The sequence below is a fragment of the Panicum virgatum genome, chromosome 2K, assembly GCF_016808335.1.
Source record: "Panicum virgatum strain AP13 chromosome 2K, P.virgatum_v5, whole genome shotgun sequence".
In the NCBI taxonomy this organism is placed as follows: Eukaryota; Viridiplantae; Streptophyta; class Magnoliopsida; order Poales; family Poaceae; genus Panicum; species Panicum virgatum.
This window is the reverse complement of record NC_053137.1, coordinates 13243801-13262803: the sequence shown is the minus strand read 5'-3', so window position 1 is coordinate 13262803 and position 19003 is coordinate 13243801. Positions and strand designations below refer to the sequence as shown.

The window sequence follows — 19003 nt, the reverse complement described above, 5'->3', positions numbered from 1 at the left end:
ATGGTTTAGAGATTTAGATGAATGATTTGAGAGTTTAGGGTCCTAGATGAAACTTCGGAACAAAGTTTGGAGCGTGGAGTGTAATTTACTCCTGCATTTATATGCACGTGTACCAATATATGCATCATATGTGTGTGTATGAATCGATGTATGTATGTATTTATATGTGTGCAACACATATGTTACACCTGGTTTTAAAAGAAAACCGAATGTATAACTATATGTATGCCAGGATCAAGTTTCATACATATAGTGACGTCATAATGGCATAATGAGCAACAATGTCACGGAAAAGAGACTTACAACGATAAAAAGGTCTATCAGAGATCCACAGCTTCAACTGGAAACAACGGCTCCACACTTCACAGGCAATCGACCGGGGGTTGCGCGTACGCCTAGAACTCAGCAACATCTTCAACATACTTCAAGCAACTTTCTCTTCTCTGAGCAGTGTGGTTATAGCAAGGGTGAGCACATGTCGTACTCAGCAAGTATATTGGAAAATAAATGACATGCAAGGCTAAATCAAAGAATAAGGCTGGCTGAATAAGCGGTAAGCATTTTAATAACAATTGAGTATTAAGAACCTATTTACTAGCATGTGTGAAACCATCCCACATTTATGAAAAAGATATTGATAACCAAATGAATCTTAGAACAATTTACAACTGAATTAGCACAATGATTTCAATTAAATAGACATGTGAGGGTCGGAGCCGCTCTTGACCGTGAGCACGGATGATATACCAGTTTTCACTCTGCAGAGGTTGCACACTTTACCCACAAGTCGCATAAAAGTTCAAAAGAACTTTGGACCCAACCATACTGTGCTAGCTAGGCACAATACCACACTTCCTTAGGTGTGATTGCATAGGGACGCTACGAGGCCTTTACAAAGACTCCCTAACCAGTAGTAGCCCGCTAAGATTTCAGCAGCTGCGTGAGTTAACCTCCCCCAAGGCGTGACCAAAACCAAACAAAATGCACCCTTGGCAGGCAGCGAACACCTCATCACAGGCCCCCCTCATGCGCCTTTCGGTCAGCTACTAACAAGCTAGAGACATCTAATTAATCAGCCAAGACCAGAGCCATATAGTCCTTGTGGTTGCGCTGTTTTCTCGGGTGGTCGCTCCATGGTTGATTTTAATCAAGTCCACGAATTCACAATATTGTTCCAAAAGTTATATCCGTTAAAGTCTCAAGTCTCAAGTAGCATTATTGTTGTGAACCACCCATAACCATTGTTGAGCAGCTAAGCAAACTACCCAAAAGATTTTAATAAAAGAAACCCGGCTTGGTGTGGAGAGGCAACGACACTTTATGCGGGGAAGGAGACCCCTCTTGGTGAGAAGCTCCAATAGTGAAGACGGTGCCGTTGGTGACGCTTCGAGAGAGACGGTGGCGGTGGCCTTGTCTTGGTGACTTGGGATCACTTTGCCTTTGCTTGCCGGGAGCCTTGGTGGCGAACGCAAGACGGTGATCAAGCGAAGAGACTCGGTATCACACTTGTTCGTGTTGGACAAGTGGCCGTGGACGTAGGGAGGGACTTGGTGTCCTAACCGAACCACGTTAAATCGTGTGTCTTGGTGTCTTCACGGGAGTTTGCATATTCTCTCCCTTACCTCTTTACTTACCGTATTACGTTTCCGTATTTACTCTATCTTGCATGCCTTTACTTTCCTAGTTAGTTTGATTAGGATTGGCTATAGGTTGCAAGTCTTTTAGGGGTAAGTAGAGAGTAGCATAGATAAATCTTAGTCATAACTAGCATGTGTAGGACGTGTTAGGTTTATCTTATGCAAATAGATTGAGCCCTAGGATAGAAAACGATTAGCGACCCTATTCACCCCCTCCCCCTCTAGGGTCGGACACCCCGGTGATCCTTACAGCTGGGCTACCCTACCGATAAGATCTGAGGTGTCCGTCCGGCAATTTGAAACACAAGATTACAGCACATCCGATCACCTAAATATCCTACCGTTTTTTTGGCATCTGTCTGGCATCAAGGACATCATAGCTAGAGCACATCCGATCACCATAAATGGCATAACCAGTATCAGTAGCTACCAAGCAGCCTAGCCGGTAGCTTTTGATACCAACTTGAATTGTCTTTGGAAGAGAAACCTAACCAAAACGCTACACATGTTGCAGGCATATACCGACGAAGATGATGCGTCGATGCAGACTAAAGACACCCAAAAGTTGGCTGCAATATGGAGCGGCAAAATGAGCACGAGCCTGTCTGCTCATGCTTCCTTGCTGGGGCTGCAAAATGACAGAAGTTAAATTCCCAATATGTATCTAGCATGGTGATGTAAAAGAAGCACGCAAAACACGTTGGAGAGTCCTCATGTAATGTGTAAATAAAGTTACTTGCCACATTCTGCTATAATGTACTGGAGGTATTCTGGGTTAGTTAGAATAGCCAGCTCATTCCAGGCTTAGCACATGTATCCTAGGAACATAGAATTTACATCGATGAACCTGGTTTGAGGGAGTGCATCGAGAGAACTCTGAGCAGTAGCATAGCAAGTATATCCACCTAGGCTATCATTTTCAAATTCACATCTAACCTGACATGTCTAGTTCATTTGAACATCCACATATCAACCAAGTGTTCTAAAAATGTAGGCATCAGCTAGGCAAATTATTTGTTTCATAAACTCAGCAAGTAAAAATGCAGGATGTATATGTTTATATCCATCTTTTGGTTTATAAATCAAGAAGGCTCATGGAAGCTTTGCAGACCAGGTTCCAGTTTGTTCATGAGCAAAGGTATGTGATCAGATATATAAGCCTCGACCACATAACTGGATTGAAAGGAACATCAGCATATTTGCCAGGGTCTATAGGCTAGGCTTTTGATTTAAAAGAGAGACATAGAAAGGGCACCTTTGCTGATCAGCAGAGGCCGCACCCCCGCTGCTGCCACCGTCGTCTTCCTCGGTCTCATCATCAATGAGGAGTTTCTTGGCCACGTTTCCTTTGCTTGTTGAACGGGACCTATAAGCAGCACTATAAGCATTTCTAGAAAGGCATGTGTCGACGTGAGAATTTGTAAGGATGCCTCACCTTTTCCTAGTGGATGTCTTCTGTGGCACCAGAGCACTCTTAGAAGGCTTCACAACAGGATTTTCATACTTGTCCTATGATGACAGATGCAAAGGCGATCAAGAATGTGTGCTGTAAGAAGCACCAGGTAGTTTACAACAAATCGAGGAGCGCGTACCTTGTAATTAGCTGTGCTCTTCACACTATGTGGAGTCTGCGGCGCATCAGATGCAGGTAAGGCAGGCCTGACCGGGGAGGCATTGGAGGCATGGCTATCAATAGAGCAGGCAGCAAGTGGTGACATAGGAAGAGCCTGGTTCTGGTGAGAAGCGCCCTGGTGAGAAGCGCCATGCACGCTGGTGGTGGCACCTTCTGACAGCATGAGTGAGGATCTGATGGTGCATTCTAATGCAACCACCCAAAATCTGTCTTTTTTTAGCAGACAGATAGAATTTCTATAGATCTGTCAAATGGCGAAATCATGTCCCAGAAATGCAAACAAGACAGGTCTAGTCAGATGCTAAGACAATCATTACAATGTAGGCATAAATTTGTGTAAATAAACTCAACCACGCCTTGACAACCTGGTACACATGATTTCTATGCAAAATTAAATAGATCAAAGTAAGAGTCACCATATCATCACAACCACCCACAATCTATAAAAAGCCTATCTTGGCAGATATTTATTTGTTCTAGATCAAAACTATCCAGATGCTAAGTGCTAGGTCTAACAACTCTTTAAAAGGCACCACCACAAGAGCATCATACATGGTTAAATACACTCCATAGACACTACAATAAACAGCCAACCCATATTGAGGAACATATGAAAGAAACCACACCAAAACATTTGTTCAGAGAATGTGACAATAGAAGCTGTACATAAGACCACTTGCACAAACTTTGTCGAGGTGATCCTTAGACAAGTTCTTCCAAATGAAAGATCCAGCAAGAACCACATATAAGAAAAAAAGATCACAACATAAAGCATCAAGACACGATAGCTCTCTATCTAGCAGCACACACACATCAGCTCCACAGGACACCCAGCTCAACAAAAGCAATCATCTAATATCAGCAGGGAACAACAGCACAAATGAAATCATTTAAATCTAAGGAAAGACAGAGCTTAGATGTACAGCGAGTGTACCTTGAAGATCTGTAGCGCAGGCAAACCCAACGCGAACGCAGCTTCCTAATCGGAGAGAATCCAAGGGATCGTGCATCAATCAGAAAAAAAGTGGCGGCATTAGGGAAATCATGCAAGGACCAAGGCAAAGCACGCCAGTAGGAAGCAAGAGAAGGCAGTGGAGGAGGACCTACCTCTCCCAGCAGATTGAGGTCGAAACCCTAGGTGACGTGCGCCATCGCGAATCCACCTCCTGCAGAACACGAGGACAAATATAGACATCAGGCTAGGATCTAGCAACGCGCAAGCAAAGGAAAGATCGGCGACAGCAAGAGGCGCATGGGCTCACAGATCTCAAATTGCAGAGCAGATGGGAAAAGCGGTCGGCAGAGAGGAAGAACACGAGGAGGAGAGTAGGAGGGAGAAGAAACGGGGGAAGAGGAGGAAGAGGGAGGGGCGCGGCTCTTATCTCGGCGGGAAACGGGCCGGGCATCGAGCTCCGGGAGCACGCCGATGCGACGGGGCGGTCTTGGGGCACGACTCTGACGGGACGTCGAGAGAGCAGCAGAGGATAGGGCAGACAAGCGCCGCCTGCGCACTGTTCCGGTGGGGGGACCACTGTTCCGGCGCGGTGAGGCTAGCGAATCCAAGGCGGATCCACCCACGCTCAGCTGGAAAGGCGCTGCGTCCGCCGCAGCCTCGCACCCAGGCGTGGCTCTCTTCCCCCGCCACAGGCAACCGGGCTCCACAGCGAGGCGCCCCCACCGATCAGACGGCGGATGAGGGCCGGCCGGCCGCGCGCCGCTCGCTCCCGACGCGTCGCCGCCCGCGCTGCGGTCCACCCCGGCCCTATCCACCAACGCGGTGGACGCCCGCTCCACCCTAGCCGCAGGGAGCTGCGGCCGCTACCATCCGGGCTCCACCGAATGGCAGGCCCACCGGGCAGTGAGCGCGGGAGACCAGGAGGCCGCAGGCACGGCGCGGAGCGCGCGCTCTCTCCCACCGTGCGGCACGCACCGCGGTAAGGCGCTGCCCCCACCAAGCGGGCTCCACCCGATGGTTGGCCCACCGGTTAGCGAGGCCGGGCGCTTACGCGGCCACTGCCACCGCGCGGAGTACGCGCTCGCTCCCGCTCGCTCCCGCGCCGCAGCAGGCGGGATGCATGGTGTGGCGACACGCGTCCCCGCCGTACCGGCGGAGCGCTGTGGTGCGAGCACCAAGCAGTAGCTATTAACAATTTTGATGATATCACAATCTGCAGTGGTATGAATCAGAACTGATGGACTAATGCTGAAGCTGAATGAAAAGAAAGCAAATTGATTAAATAAATGAATATGGTCCAACATATCAAATATTGGTGGAAGTAATGAAGTCGATGTGAATAATTCTGGCCGGCTGTCCAGGTTAGGCATGTTCATCGTGCGAGTAGTTTTGCTTGCCTGTATGAGCATGCATGGCGCTATACTCTTGTGCCTGGTGTGCGTGATGGCCGGCATGGCTTATAAAAGCATGTCGACCACAAGTTATTAGCATGCTATGGCGGTGGCAACAGAATAGCAATGGTGGCTGCGGCGATATATCGGCAGGGGGCGTCCAAAGCAGATGGGCCACCCAGCAAACCACAGGCACGGCTACAACCGCGAACTTGGAGAGAGGAAGTAGAGGGAAAGACATGGAGGGATTCTCACCGAGATGTTACTAAAAAAGACGAGTCGAAGCGATGGTCACGATGGAGCGGATTAGCAGCAACAACTCCATGGACGGCGGCATCCGGCAATGAAGACTGTTGAAACGGGTTTGCCTCGACGAGGGAGTCGTCATGGTGGTGCTAGATTGGTCTGGCAGCCAACGGATGCGGCGAATCAGTGACTAGCACCGGTCGGTAGTACGTGCACAACCAGAGAGGGTCGCGGGGAGACCTGGGCGCACGGCCCTTGGTGCATCACACGAGCAGGATTGGGGAGGGATGGCGCTGCATCCTGGCATGCTGCACGAGAGATGACAGGGATGAGAGAGGCCCAGAAAAGTGAGAAAGAGGGCGACTGTTGATAGCCAAATTTGGCACCTGTTGAGGTCGACCGGTCTGACCGGTCGGGTCTGTACAGTCCGAGTAGAATTAGGGTTTTTGTAAAGAGTCCTCATGTAATCCTACTCGTGAAGTGGTACGTCTTCCCCGGCCTATAAATATAAAGGCTAAGGCCGATTGAGGTTATTCCCAATCGAATTAATACAAAAAATCGCATTACTTTTATCTCTTAAACCCTAGCCTTTTCCAACCCTAGATTGCTTTCTTCCTTCGTCCCGGCGGTGTTTGAAGACATTCTGAGTGGCCTGCCGACCTCAGAGCAACCCTACGATCACGAGCTCCGACGGGGTCCCTCCCGAGCTCGCTGTTCTAGGTCTTCGCGAGTTCCCTACCTGCACCGGTCAGACCGGTCGGTGAAACCGGTCAGACCGGTCCGCCCAGGGTTTCCGCTGTGTTGATCGTTTTGACGATTGTCGCGCGTTCTAGCGCATTCAGGTGTGTTTGGCGCAATTCTGTGTCAACACACTTTTTGGCGACTCCACTGGGGAACTCAGATTAATCTGGTTTTAAAACCGATCTAATCCAGATTCTCCGAGAAGATGGGTACTCATGGTGAAATCCACAACGACAATGTCATCAAGGCAACCATGGAGGAGCTCACTGAAGAGGAGCGCAAGGCCTACCTCATCGCTGAAGAGCACCTGAAGGAGCAGTTTCTTCAGGGATTCAAGAAGGAGCGAGGAGGCCTATTCAAGAGGGTCGGAGAGTTCGTGATGCCATCGTTCAAGTTAAACCAAGACAAGGTCGAGATACATCCTAATGATCCCTCTGAATTAATTAAACAATTCTCTCTCATGGTAGATTCGAAAATATCTGTTGCGCAAGTAGCTGTTGGAGAGACTCTTGCTGGGCTTAATGATGAAATTGCAGCGCTTAAAAAGGGTAAAACTGTCGAGAGTGGCACTCAATTCACAAAAGCAGATTCGGCTGGCACGTCTTTTACCCAATATCAATTCTATAGGATGCCGCCGAACTCATTCCCAGGGCAAACTCCGTCGCCATCTACTGTCCACGTGCCACCGGTCCCCCCGGTCTCCTCGACCGGTCAGACCGGTTCTGGCGGTCAGACCGGTCTGATGGGACAGCAGCCAGTGCCCTCTGTGCCGCACACGTCCAACCCTAGTTCGGCCGTCCCTAGCCGAACTAATGAGATGGTGATGTATACAGGACCCCATGTTACGTCACAGCAGGGATCTGGACCTCATCGAGGACTGATTCCTAACACTAACGTGGCTTACTCCGGTCCTACCATTCAACGTGTTTCATCCTCTTCGTATACTTCGGCCAATGGTGCTTCTCATGCCGATTTTAATAGATTTAAAGAAGATTTGGCCGGTGTACTTAAATCTAAACTTGGGATTGATATGCGTGGGTTGCGTTTATATCAAAAGCCATATCCTCCTGAGTTTGATTTTATTTCATATCCTACTGGTTGGCGCGTTCCCGAGTTTGTCAAATTCAATGGTGAAGATTCTCGCACGACTTGGGAGCATGTTAGCCAATATGTCTTGCAATTGGGAGAAGCGGGTCTTAATGATGCTTTGCGGGTTCGCTTGTTTTCTTTATCTTTGACTAGAACCGCTTTCTCTTGGTTTTCCTCGCTTGCGCCGGGATCTATTTTAAATTGGAATCAATTAGAGCGCAAATTTCATGATCACTTCTATAGTGGGGAAGCCGAAATTTGATTGTTTGATTTGACGTCGATTAAACAAAACCGAGATGAATCGGTTTTGGATTACTTCCAAAGATTTAAAGCTTTAAAAAATCGGCGTTTTAATTCATCTCTTTCGGAGAAGGATTTGACGGATTTAGCGTTTAATGGCTTGCGTTCTTATTTGAAGGAGAAACTTGAAGGTTTTGATTACATTACGATTAATCATTTGCAAATGCGAGCTATTGGCACCGAATTTAAGTACAAAAATTCTAAAGATACTTTCAAGCCTCATCGGTCCAACACACATATTCTTGATCATGATTCGGATAGTTCGGACGATGATAGTAAGGAAGTATATGCTGCTGAATTTGTTTGGCCTTCAAAGGCCAAACCCGGTTCGGTTCCATCTCTCAAGTCGATTCAAAAGAATCGACAAGAGGAGCTGAAATTTACTTTTGATGTTTCTAAGTATGATCGGATTTTTGACGAATTGCTTAAGAATGGTAACATCCGATTGTCACATGCTATTCCATCTCCCGACGAACTTAAACGACATGCATATTGTAAGTGGCATAACTCTACATCTCATGCTACTACTGATTGTAATGTTTTTCATCGACAGGTACAATCGGCCATTAATGAAGGATGATTAGTACTTTCTGAGATGCAAATTGACAAAGCTCCTTTCCCTGTTCATACGCTGGAATTGAACAATCCAAAGGTGCTCATTCGGCCGGAGCAAGCCGAAGGAGCTAAGGGAAAGCATGTTGTCATCGGTGATCCAAGACCGATGAACACAAGTGACAAGATCCTTTCCGGGAAGTTATCAAAGAGAAGACTGATGATGGCAAGGATACCATGAAGATCATTGTCAGAAATCCCAAACTCGGGGGCAAGGAAGCTCTCCAACAGAAAATCGGTCTACTGATCAGGCACAACCGGTCAGACCGGTGTCTCCGACCGGTCAGACCGGTCCGACTGGTCAGACTGGTTCTTCCAGCCGGCCTGACCGCCTTGGTGACCGTCCCCGAACTTTCAAGCCAAGACGTCCGGAAGTGGGTACTTGGAAGACCAATGAGGTGAAGGTGCAGGGAAGAGCTACTAATCAGAAGCCCACATTCAACCAGTTGTTGAACAAGTACACAAAGGCCGTTCAAAATGATCGGCCGCTAAAAAAGAGACCGCGATCACCACCGCGCCAAGATTGTCCAGCGTCCCCAAGGAGGGAGTTCAACTGGCACAGAGGTGATGTTGTCACATTGTATCCTCCTCAGAAGATGTATGCTACCATGCCATGGATGCCACCGGCGTCAAATGCAGCAAATCCGGTGTGGGAGCATGAAGGGATATGGATGCGGTGTTTTCCGATGCCTTATCCTCCACATTATCAGGGGGAAAGCTCCAGAGTACCAGTACATGACCGATTGGGACCTCGCCAATCTGGTCCAGTGCAGTAGGCTGCACCGGTCAGACCGGTCACCTCCGACCGGTCAGACCGGTCTCGTCAGAGGTCAGGCCAAGCTCCTGTTCCGAGGTTTGAGTATCGCGTCAACGAGAAGAAAGGGGAGCAGAAGCCTGTGGCCGACTCAGAGAAGCTTAAAGCCGATGTTGTGGTTCAAATCGGTGAAATTAAGGTGCCCATAAAGGATACGGGCAAGAAACCGATGGATATAGATACATCGGTTGACGTTCCTTCGCAAAAGCCGGTCATGGCCAATGATCATGAGGCCGGTAGCAGCAAGAGCATGGTGGACAAGTACCATCAGCCTAGGTGGTGCCCCTCGGGTTTAACTCATACACAAAAGAGGAAATTGCAGCGCCTTCGCAACAAAGAAAAGGAGCAGGAGAAAGAGAAGAAGAGGGATGAGGACTTCAACAGATACAGGCCCATGTTCCCTTAGAGCAAGGTTTGGAAGGCCAAGACAGCTGATCAGCCAGCCAGACCGGTCGGACCGCTGCAGCCGACCGGTCAGACCGGTCAGACAGACCGGTCAGACCGCTCTGGCCAACCGGTCAGACCGGTCGAGCCTTCTGCAAAGCCAGCGGCCGAATCGGCGCCGCTCGTTTCGGTTTCTTCTGTTGACGAAGCACCAGCAGTTCCTCCGACAGCCGAAGACGAGGAATTGGTGGATTATGAAGTGTCTCCGGAGCACACCAATTTGGAGATTAATGTGGTGCACTTGTCTTCGGATAACTTTGTGGTTTCAGAGGAAGACATGGCTCATGTTCAGTTTGGTCCCCGTGAAGCTGTGTTCCAGAAGCCAAGCGAGAAAGATAATCACCTCAAGGCTCTTTACATGAGGGGACACATCAACGGAAAGCCGGTGACTCGCATGCTAGTGGATGGTGGGGCCATTGTAAATCTTATGCTCTACTCATTGTACAAGAAGCTCGGCGGCCAAGACGAAGACTTGATCAAGACGAACATGACAGTCAGCGGCGTTGGAGGGAGCGAGCCCCTTAGCGCCAAAGGAGTTGCTTCCATGGAGCTCACCATTTGGAGTAAAACGCTTGCTACAGTTTTCTTCGTCTCAGAAGTGCAAGGTAACTGCAATTTGATTCTTGGGAGGGATTGGATTCATGCAAATCAGTGCGTTCCTTCTACCTTGCATCAATTTCTTGTTCAGTGGATCGGTGATGGGGTTGAGATTGTCCATGGGGACACTTCATCCTTTGTTGCTTTAGCCGATTCGGATTCTATTAGTGCACACGACAACGTCAAGTGTTTATCGGGCGTGGACCTGTCCGATTATGATTTGATCAGTTGCACTAAGGATGGTTTTGTCTCTGCTGTACTAAAGTCGATGGATAATCAGCTAAATCAGTTAATGTAAATCAGATGAGTACAACAGAAGCTCCAGAAGCGACCGGTCAGACTGCCTGTGCCGACCGGTCAGACCGGTCCTGTCCCGTTCGCCGCACAGGGTCGACCGGTCAGACCGGACACCCCGACCGGTCAGACCGGTCCAACGTAGAATGGTTGCAGCAGAGGCTAGATCAATATCGGGCGCGTACGAACGATATGTGTGAAGCCATTGAAAATTCTGGTGATCTAGATAAGTTGGGCCAAGGGTTTACATCGGCCGATCCTTTAGAAAAGGTAGATATTGGTGATGGAACTATTCTTAGGCCGACTTTTGTAAACAAAAATTTATCGGCTGAATATAAAGCCGATTTGGTTAATTTATTGAAGGAATATGTTGATTGTTTTGCTTGGGAGTATCATGAAATGCCTGGTTTGAGTCATGATCTTGTTGAGCATCGTTTACCAATTAAAGCCGGTTTTAGACCTTATAAACAACCGGTTAGGCGTTTCAATCCCATTATTTATGACCAAATTAAAACTGAAATTAATCGTTTACTTGATGCTGGATTTATTCGGTCTTGTCGTTATGCTGATTGGATCTCTAATATTGTACCCGTTGAGAAGAAAGATTCAGGGAAAATTAGAGTGTGCATTGATTTTAGAGATCTTAATAAAGCTACTCCCAAGGATGAATATCCTATGCCTATGGCCGATATGTTGATTAATGAGGCTTCTGGACATCGTGTCATTAGTTTTCTTGATGGTAATACTGGTTACAATCAAATATTTATGGCCGAAGAAGATATATCTAAAACGGCCTTTAGATGTCCAGGATTTGTCGGGTTGTTTGAGTGGGTTGTTATGACTTTTGGTTTAAAAATGCGGGTGCTACTTATCAAAGAGCTATGAATTTAATCTTCCATGATTTGATTGGTGTCATCTTGGAAGTGTATATTGATGATATTGTCATTAAATCGGCCGGTTTAGATCATCATTTAGCCGATTTAAGAATTGCACTTGAAAGGATGTGCCGGTATGATTTAAAGATGAATCTACTCAAATGTGCTTTTGGTGTATCGGCTGGAAAGTTTCTTGGCTTCATTATTCATGAGAAGGGAATAGAGATTGATCCTAAGAGAGTTGAAGCCATGAAAAAGGTTGAAGCCCCTACATGCAAGAAGGATTTACAGAAGTTCTTGGGCAAGGTAAATTTCTTGAGAAGATTTATATCTAACTTGTCCGGGAAGATCGATGCTTTTACTCCTATTCTTCGGTTAAAAAATAAAACCGAATTTACTTGGGGGGCAAAACAGCAAGAAGCATTTGAGAAGATCAAGATTTATTTATCTTCACCACCTGTACTCAAAGCACCTAGGAGAGGAGTACCTTTCAGACTTTATGTGGCTGCTGAAGACAAGGTTATTGGAGCTATTTTGACTCAAGAGATCGAAGAGAAGGAATATATTATTACATATTTAAGCCGATGACTTATTGATGCGGAGACGAGGTATACATTTATTGAGAAGTTATATTTGTCTCTTTATTATGCTTGTAACAAATTGAGACATTATCTATTATCTAGTACTTGCATAATAGTATGTCAAACTGATGTGATCAAACATATGTTACAAAAACCGATTTTGAGTGGTAGAATCGGTAAGTGGGCTTATGCTTTGGTTGAGTATGATTTGGCTTGTGAACCTTTAAAATCTATGAGAGGCCAAATTGTGGCGGGTTTTATTGTTGAGCATCGGATTAATGACAAGCATGATTTAGAAGTCGGCTATATTACCTGCACACCATGGAAGTTATACTTTGATGGATCGGTTTGTGATGATGGTCAAGGGATTGATGTTGTTCTTATTTCTCCGAATGGTGCTGTTTTTGAATTTTCAAACCGATTGGAAGAAGAGTGCACAAATAATCAAGTTGAATATGAGGCTCTTCTATTTGGCTTGGAATTCTTGCAATCCATGGGCGTGAAGCATGTTGAAGCCTTTGGAGATTCTCTTCTGGTGGTGCAGCAAGTATCTAAGGTATGCCAGTGTTATAATGGTTCTCTAAATGCATATCTTGATAAATGCCTCGATATTATTTCCTCTTTCGATGAATTTATTATCAAACATATTCCGAGGGAAGATAATGGAAAGGCAAATACTCTGGCTCAACAAGCATCTGGCTATAATGTTACGAAAAAATATTTCAACATTCGCAAGCCGATGCAAAAAAAGCCGAGTGTCTGGTTCTGGACGCACCGGTCCGACCGGTCAGCGAAACCGGTCTGACCGCCCAGACCGGTCAGACCGGTCTCAGTCCAGAGACCGGTCTGACCGGTGATGCAGCTGCTGGTTCTGATTCGGCCAAAAAAGATGATTCAATCGTCTCGGTCGAAGCCCAGGATTGGAGGGTTCCTCTTATATCGTATTTGAGAGATCCTGGTCGTGGCGCAGAGAGAAATATTCGGCGTTTGGCTTTCAAGTATGTTTTAATTGACGATGAACTTTATCGTCGAACTGCCGAAGATTTGCTCCTCAAATGTTTAGACTCGGATCAGGCTCGGGTTGCTATGTGTGAGGTTCATGAAGGTATTTGTGGTACTCATCAATCAGCTCCCAAGATGAAATGGTTACTCAGAAGAGATGGTTTCTATTGGCCCACCATGTTATCCGATTGTTTTAGATACTATAAAGGGCGTGAAGAATGTCAGTGATTTGGTGATTTGCAATTGGTGCCTGCTGCGTTGATGCCTCCTATTATTAAACCATGGCCGTTCCGAGGTTGGGGGTTGGATTTTATTGGACAAATTAATCCTCCATCTTCAAAGGGGCATCGCTTCGTGTTAGTTGCTACAGATTATTTTACTAAGTGGACCGAAGCAGTTCCTTTGAAGAATATGACACATAGGGAGGTAATTGAGTTTATTACTAAGCATATTATTCATAGATTCGGCATTCCACAAACTTTGACAACGGATCAAGGTCCTTCATTGTAGCGAAAATGGCCTCTCATGCCATATTTCAATATAATGTTTTGGCGATTGATGACACACACAACACTTGGACTAATATGATTGTTAAGATGAACATTCCCAGGCTTTTAGGTTCAAGTGATGACAAAGAGAAGATAGGCATAGCTAGGTCCAAGGGACAAGAATTGAAGAGACCGTGAAGAAATCCAAGTCAAAGAAATCAAAACAGAGGCATTTTGCTATCATCGGTTAAACCGACGTATGGCAAAATGAACTCACCGGTGCAATCACAGAGAAGGCCTGCGGTTTAGGGTTTGGCACCGGATTAACCGACGTTGGGTGTTTTACACTCGTCGGTGCATTGACTTGGAGTACACCAGGCTAGGGTTTTACACCGGATGAACCGACGCTAAAGAAATTGCATACGTCGGTGCATTGACAGATGAAGACAGAGGAAATTTTATACACCGGTTAAACCGACGATTGGGTCTTGGTGAACATCGGTGCAGTTGTCCAGAGAGTTAGTTTTTCAGCAACTACACTCACCGGTTAAACCGACGCTGCATCGGTTGATTACGTCGGTCGATTGAGGTAGCCGTTGAAGTATAACGGCTAGTTGGAAAATGCACTCACCGGTTAAACCGGTGATGACAAAAACGGGAGCATCGGTTTAACCGGTGATAGCGCTTTTTGTCAGCCTTTTTCCAACGGCTAGTTTGGGGTGTGTGGGTTATATATATGCCACCCCACGGCTCATTTGAGGTTGCTGGAGACCAAGAAAGTATACAAGAGCCAAAGATCATCTCCAACCACCATAGAACTTCATTGAACATCATATAGGCTTAAGCACACTTGTGAGAGTGCTTAGTGCTTGTTTAGGCTTAGTTCTTGAGAGAGCAAGCTTGAGAGAAGTCTTGTTGCGGCAAGCAATCCTTGTGATCCGTTGTGTGACCCTCCGACTTGGTGTGGAGTGGCAACGACACTTTGTGCGGGGGAAGAGGAGACCCCCTCCTTGGTGGAGAAGCTCCGTAGTGGATTTCGGCCGGGTGACCGAGAGAGACGGTGGCAGTGCACGAGACTCGGTGTCTTGTGGGCACTTGCCTTTGCTTGCTGGCATCGCCTTGGTGGCGTAGTGCAAGACGGTGATCAGAAGAGCCTCGGTGTCCCGTGGACGTAGGCGTTTTGTGCCGAACCACGTTACATGACCGTGTCTACTCGGGAGTTTTGCATATTCTCTCCCTTACCTCTTTACTTACCGTATTATGTTTCCGCATTTACTCTATCTTGCGTGCCTTCACTTTCCTAGCTAGTTTGATTAGGATTGGCTATAGGTTGCAAGTATTTTAGGGGTAAGTAGAGAGGAGCATAGATAAACCTTAGTCATAACTAGCATGTGTAGGACGTGTTAGGTTTATCGTATGCAAATAGATTGAGCCCTAGGATAGAAAGCGATTAGCGACCCTATTCACCCCCCCCCTCTAGGGTCGGACACCCCGGTGATCCTTACATTCATTTATATCAAAAGAGGTGCGTGCCTTTGCCGAATCTTATAAGATTAAGTTGCTCAATTCATCTCCATACTATGCTCAGGCCAATCGGCAGGCCGAGTCTAGTAATAAGATTTTGATCAAACTTATCAAGAAGAAAATAGAAGAAAATCCTAAGAGGTGGCATGAAGTGTTATTCGAAGCGTTGTGGGCTCATCGTATATCTAGACATGGTTCTACTAAGGTTACTCCTTTTGAGCTTGTGTATGGTCAAGAGGCCGTTTTACCCGTTGAGGTAAATCTGGACGCATATAGGTTGGCAAAGCAAAATGACCTTTCCGCTGTTGATTACCATGATTTGATGATGGATAATATTGATGAGGTGACCGACAAGCGTTTGAAGGCTTTGAAGGAGATTGAGAAAGACAAGCTTCGGGTGGCCAGAGCTTACAACAAAAAGGTAAAACTTAAATCTTTTCAGGTTGGGGATCTGGTTAGGAAGACAATTTTGCCTCTTGGGATGAAAAGCAACAAGTTTGGCAAATGGTCGCCAAGTTGGGAGGGTCCATACAAGATTATCAAAGTTATCTCCGGAAATTCGTATATGGTGGAGACGGTGCAAGGTGAACGTCTACCCAGGGCTATCAATGGGAGATACTTGAAGAAATTCTATCCTAGCGTTTGGCAAAGTGCGTGAAGACGAAGACGGCCGGTATTGGATATCGCCCTTAGTTTTATTTTTTAGAATTGTATGCTCTATGTAAAACATGTACATCAGGATAGTTCTTGCTTTTTGGCTTGTGAAACTCACCAAAAAGCAGGGGGGCATATGTTGACAGCCAAATTTGGCACCTGTTGAGGTCAACCGGTCTGACCGGTCGGGCCGACCGGTCAGACCAGTCGGGTCTGTACAGTCCGAGTAGAATTAGGGTTTTTGTAAAGAGTCCTCATGTAATCCTACTTGTGAAGGGGTACGTCTTCCCCGGCCTATAAATATAAAGGCTAAGGCCGATTGAGGTTATTCCCAATCGAATCAATACAAAAAATCGCATTACTTTTATCTCTCAAACCCTAGCCTTTTCCAACCCTAGATTGCTTTCTTCCTTCGTCCCGGCGGCGTTTGAAGACGTTCTGAGTGGCCTGCCGACCTCAGAGCAACCCTACGATCACGAGCTCCGATGGGGTCCCTCCCGAGCTCGCTGTTCTAGGTCTTCGCGAGTTCCCTGCCTGCACCGGTCAGACCGGTCGGCGAAACCGGTCAGACCGGTCCGCCCAGGGTTTCCGCTGTGTTGATCGTTTTGACGATTGTCGCGCATTCTAGCGCATTCAGGTGTGTTTGGCGCAATTCTGTGTCAACAGCGACGATGGAGAAACTCACACGTGATAGATTAGTTGATGCAGTACTAGCAGGTTGAACCAATGACGGCAACCAAGGATGAGCCTTCCTGTGTGCCCGTGAGGCTACGGAGGATCAATGTTAGTCAGGTACGTAGGGCAGCATGGAGAAGGAAAATGTACTGCGGTGGCGGCGAGGTACTTCGTTGGCCTCGCGAGGGCCATGCCTGCAGGGGCACGGCGCCACGGCCGCACGGGGAGGCAAGGCATGGCACGCAGGGGGGTCGTCGGGGATTCCTGAAGCAGCTGACGATGATAGCTTTTCTGCTCGGCTTCTGCGGCATCGATCTGTTCGAGGCTGGACCATGGGCGGTGGGAGCGCACCGGGGGATGAGGAGGCGAGGAGGGGCACGCAGGGGCGATGGCCTCCTGGCGGCGGCACTGGGTAGGGTAAGGGATGCGTGCGAGCACGGGGGCGTGAGCGCGCAATGCAAGGCTGGGCGCTTGACCCTTTTTGCACGCGTGGCAGGGACCTTGTGTAGGCCTGGGCCGGCGGAGCAAACAGCAGGCAGCTTACTGGGCTGGGACTCGTACTCGGCCTTGAGTCCAGGTTGGTCACGGGGAAAATAGATGTGGGGCTGGTCAGCAGGTCCCACGATTCATTAGCAAGAGAAAGAGAGGAAGGTAGATACATGAAGGTGCTCCCTCACGTTCTAGTCTTCATGATAACGGAGCTTCTCAGCAACGAATCGAGAGCTGTGACCAATGGCGAGGCTGCGGCACGTCGCGATGATACTAGGGGAAGTCTTGGAATTGGCATGCGGGCGGAGGAGTCGGCAAATCGGACCGCCAACAGCCGTCGGCGCTCGGCCTCAGCAGGCTATGGTGGCTGAGGGGGATCGAGATGGAACTAGTATTTCAGAGCAACGGTGCTGCTCATCGAAACTGACGGTGATGACAACAAAATATCGTCGGAAAACGCCAAAATCGAGATAAGACTCTGTTTTGAGCGTGATTTGATCGAGATGAAAGATTAGAGAATTGAAAACTCGATGGGCAAACCAAGTTGAATACAGTCCGAATATAAAAGATAAAAGAATTTCGATCGCTCAGAATATATTTTCAGACTTAAAATAAATCTAAAAAATCTAGATAAATCTTTTGATCCATGAAAAATATATCCTAAAAATCCCAAAAAAAATGCCAAGAATAATCCTAGAGATATTTTGGGACACGAGGAGTCCAAATAAAATATTTGAATCTCGTGACAAGGATTCTAGAACATTCCATCGAATGGATTTAGCTCTATAGAAATATGACAATAATTTCCAGAAAAGTCTGGAAAATTCTCAAAATATGCAGAAGATGGATAATTTTATTTAGAAAGATATTCACAACCCAAAATTGTGTGAGAGAGAAACACTTGCCCCTAGTAACCTTGAGTTCTTCATTTAGAAAACAGCACATCGATTATGCTACAAAGAGCATGCACGCACCACATGTTACAAACAGTAAGTAAATGTTCCTTTTAATCTGAGTGATTCTGTTACAAGAAAAAAAATATGTTTACCTTGCAAAAGATTCAGCAAATCTACCCTCTTATAATGTTGATTCCTTGCTGCAGTCTGCCTCAGATATTCTCATTCCCATCACTAATTGTAGTAAAATCATCTGGTGTTAGTTTCACACATTTATGTCTTCTTGCCAAACTTGTCCGATGATTGATCCATTTTCTAACTGACATCATGATTTTCATTTCTATTCCAGTCAAATGATGATGTCCCTTTGGCCACTCCAAGTCTATAGGTAGCAGACTGTCCCACACACACACAGTTCTTAGACAAGTTTGCAATTTCCTGTTGCAGCAAGGAACCAAACACACCAACTCTAGGATGAGGTCGGAAAGGTCTACACACATCCCGCTGGACATTATTATGGCATGATAATTCTTCCAGTGTCAATGGAACCTATTCAATTAGATGACTTCCATATGATGTGCCGAGTGATGTTCGGCACTGGCTATGTGCACACTGGGAACCCATCCAGTTTGTATTAGGTACTTCATAATGTGATTGTTCTTCCTCGGGGCGGCACTTCATAAGGTTAGGAATATCTAATGTCGCCGGGTGCACATCGATAGCGCATGTGACGAATGCAGTCTGGACCTGTAATAATGAGTTCTGCATCTGCGATGTGGGAGGACAGCTCTCAATGTTCTCATCGCCATTCTGGGCACTGGCACTTGGTTGTAATTTTCCCTTTATGAAAATAGTTGATTCACCCTTTGACAAGAACATCTGTTTGGAGTTCCCAGTAACATTGTTGCACTGATCATCATCCTTCATACTTTCTTCCAGGTTATTATTCTGCATGCTTTCGTAAGCATTGTTGGCACTAGTAGTCGACGCCAGTTTCTTCTGGTTCAAATTCCCAAATGAGGATGCAAACTCTTGATGCACATCTTTATTGATAGGACACTCTACC

At 46.7% G+C, this 19003-nt stretch overlaps 1 long non-coding RNA gene across 1 annotated transcript; it reads right to left on the bottom strand.

Annotated features, from left to right (window-relative positions):
- Nucleotides 1–2160: 2160 nt before the first annotated feature.
- LOC120695922 lies at nucleotides 2161–3126 on the bottom strand. The gene is made up of 3 exons (XR_005683948.1): nucleotides 3073–3126; nucleotides 2893–3003; nucleotides 2161–2265 (listed from the first exon to the last, which is right to left on the bottom strand). It is a non-coding gene; the product is annotated as an uncharacterized LOC120695922 (long non-coding RNA).
- Nucleotides 3127–19003: the final 15877 nt, after the last annotated feature.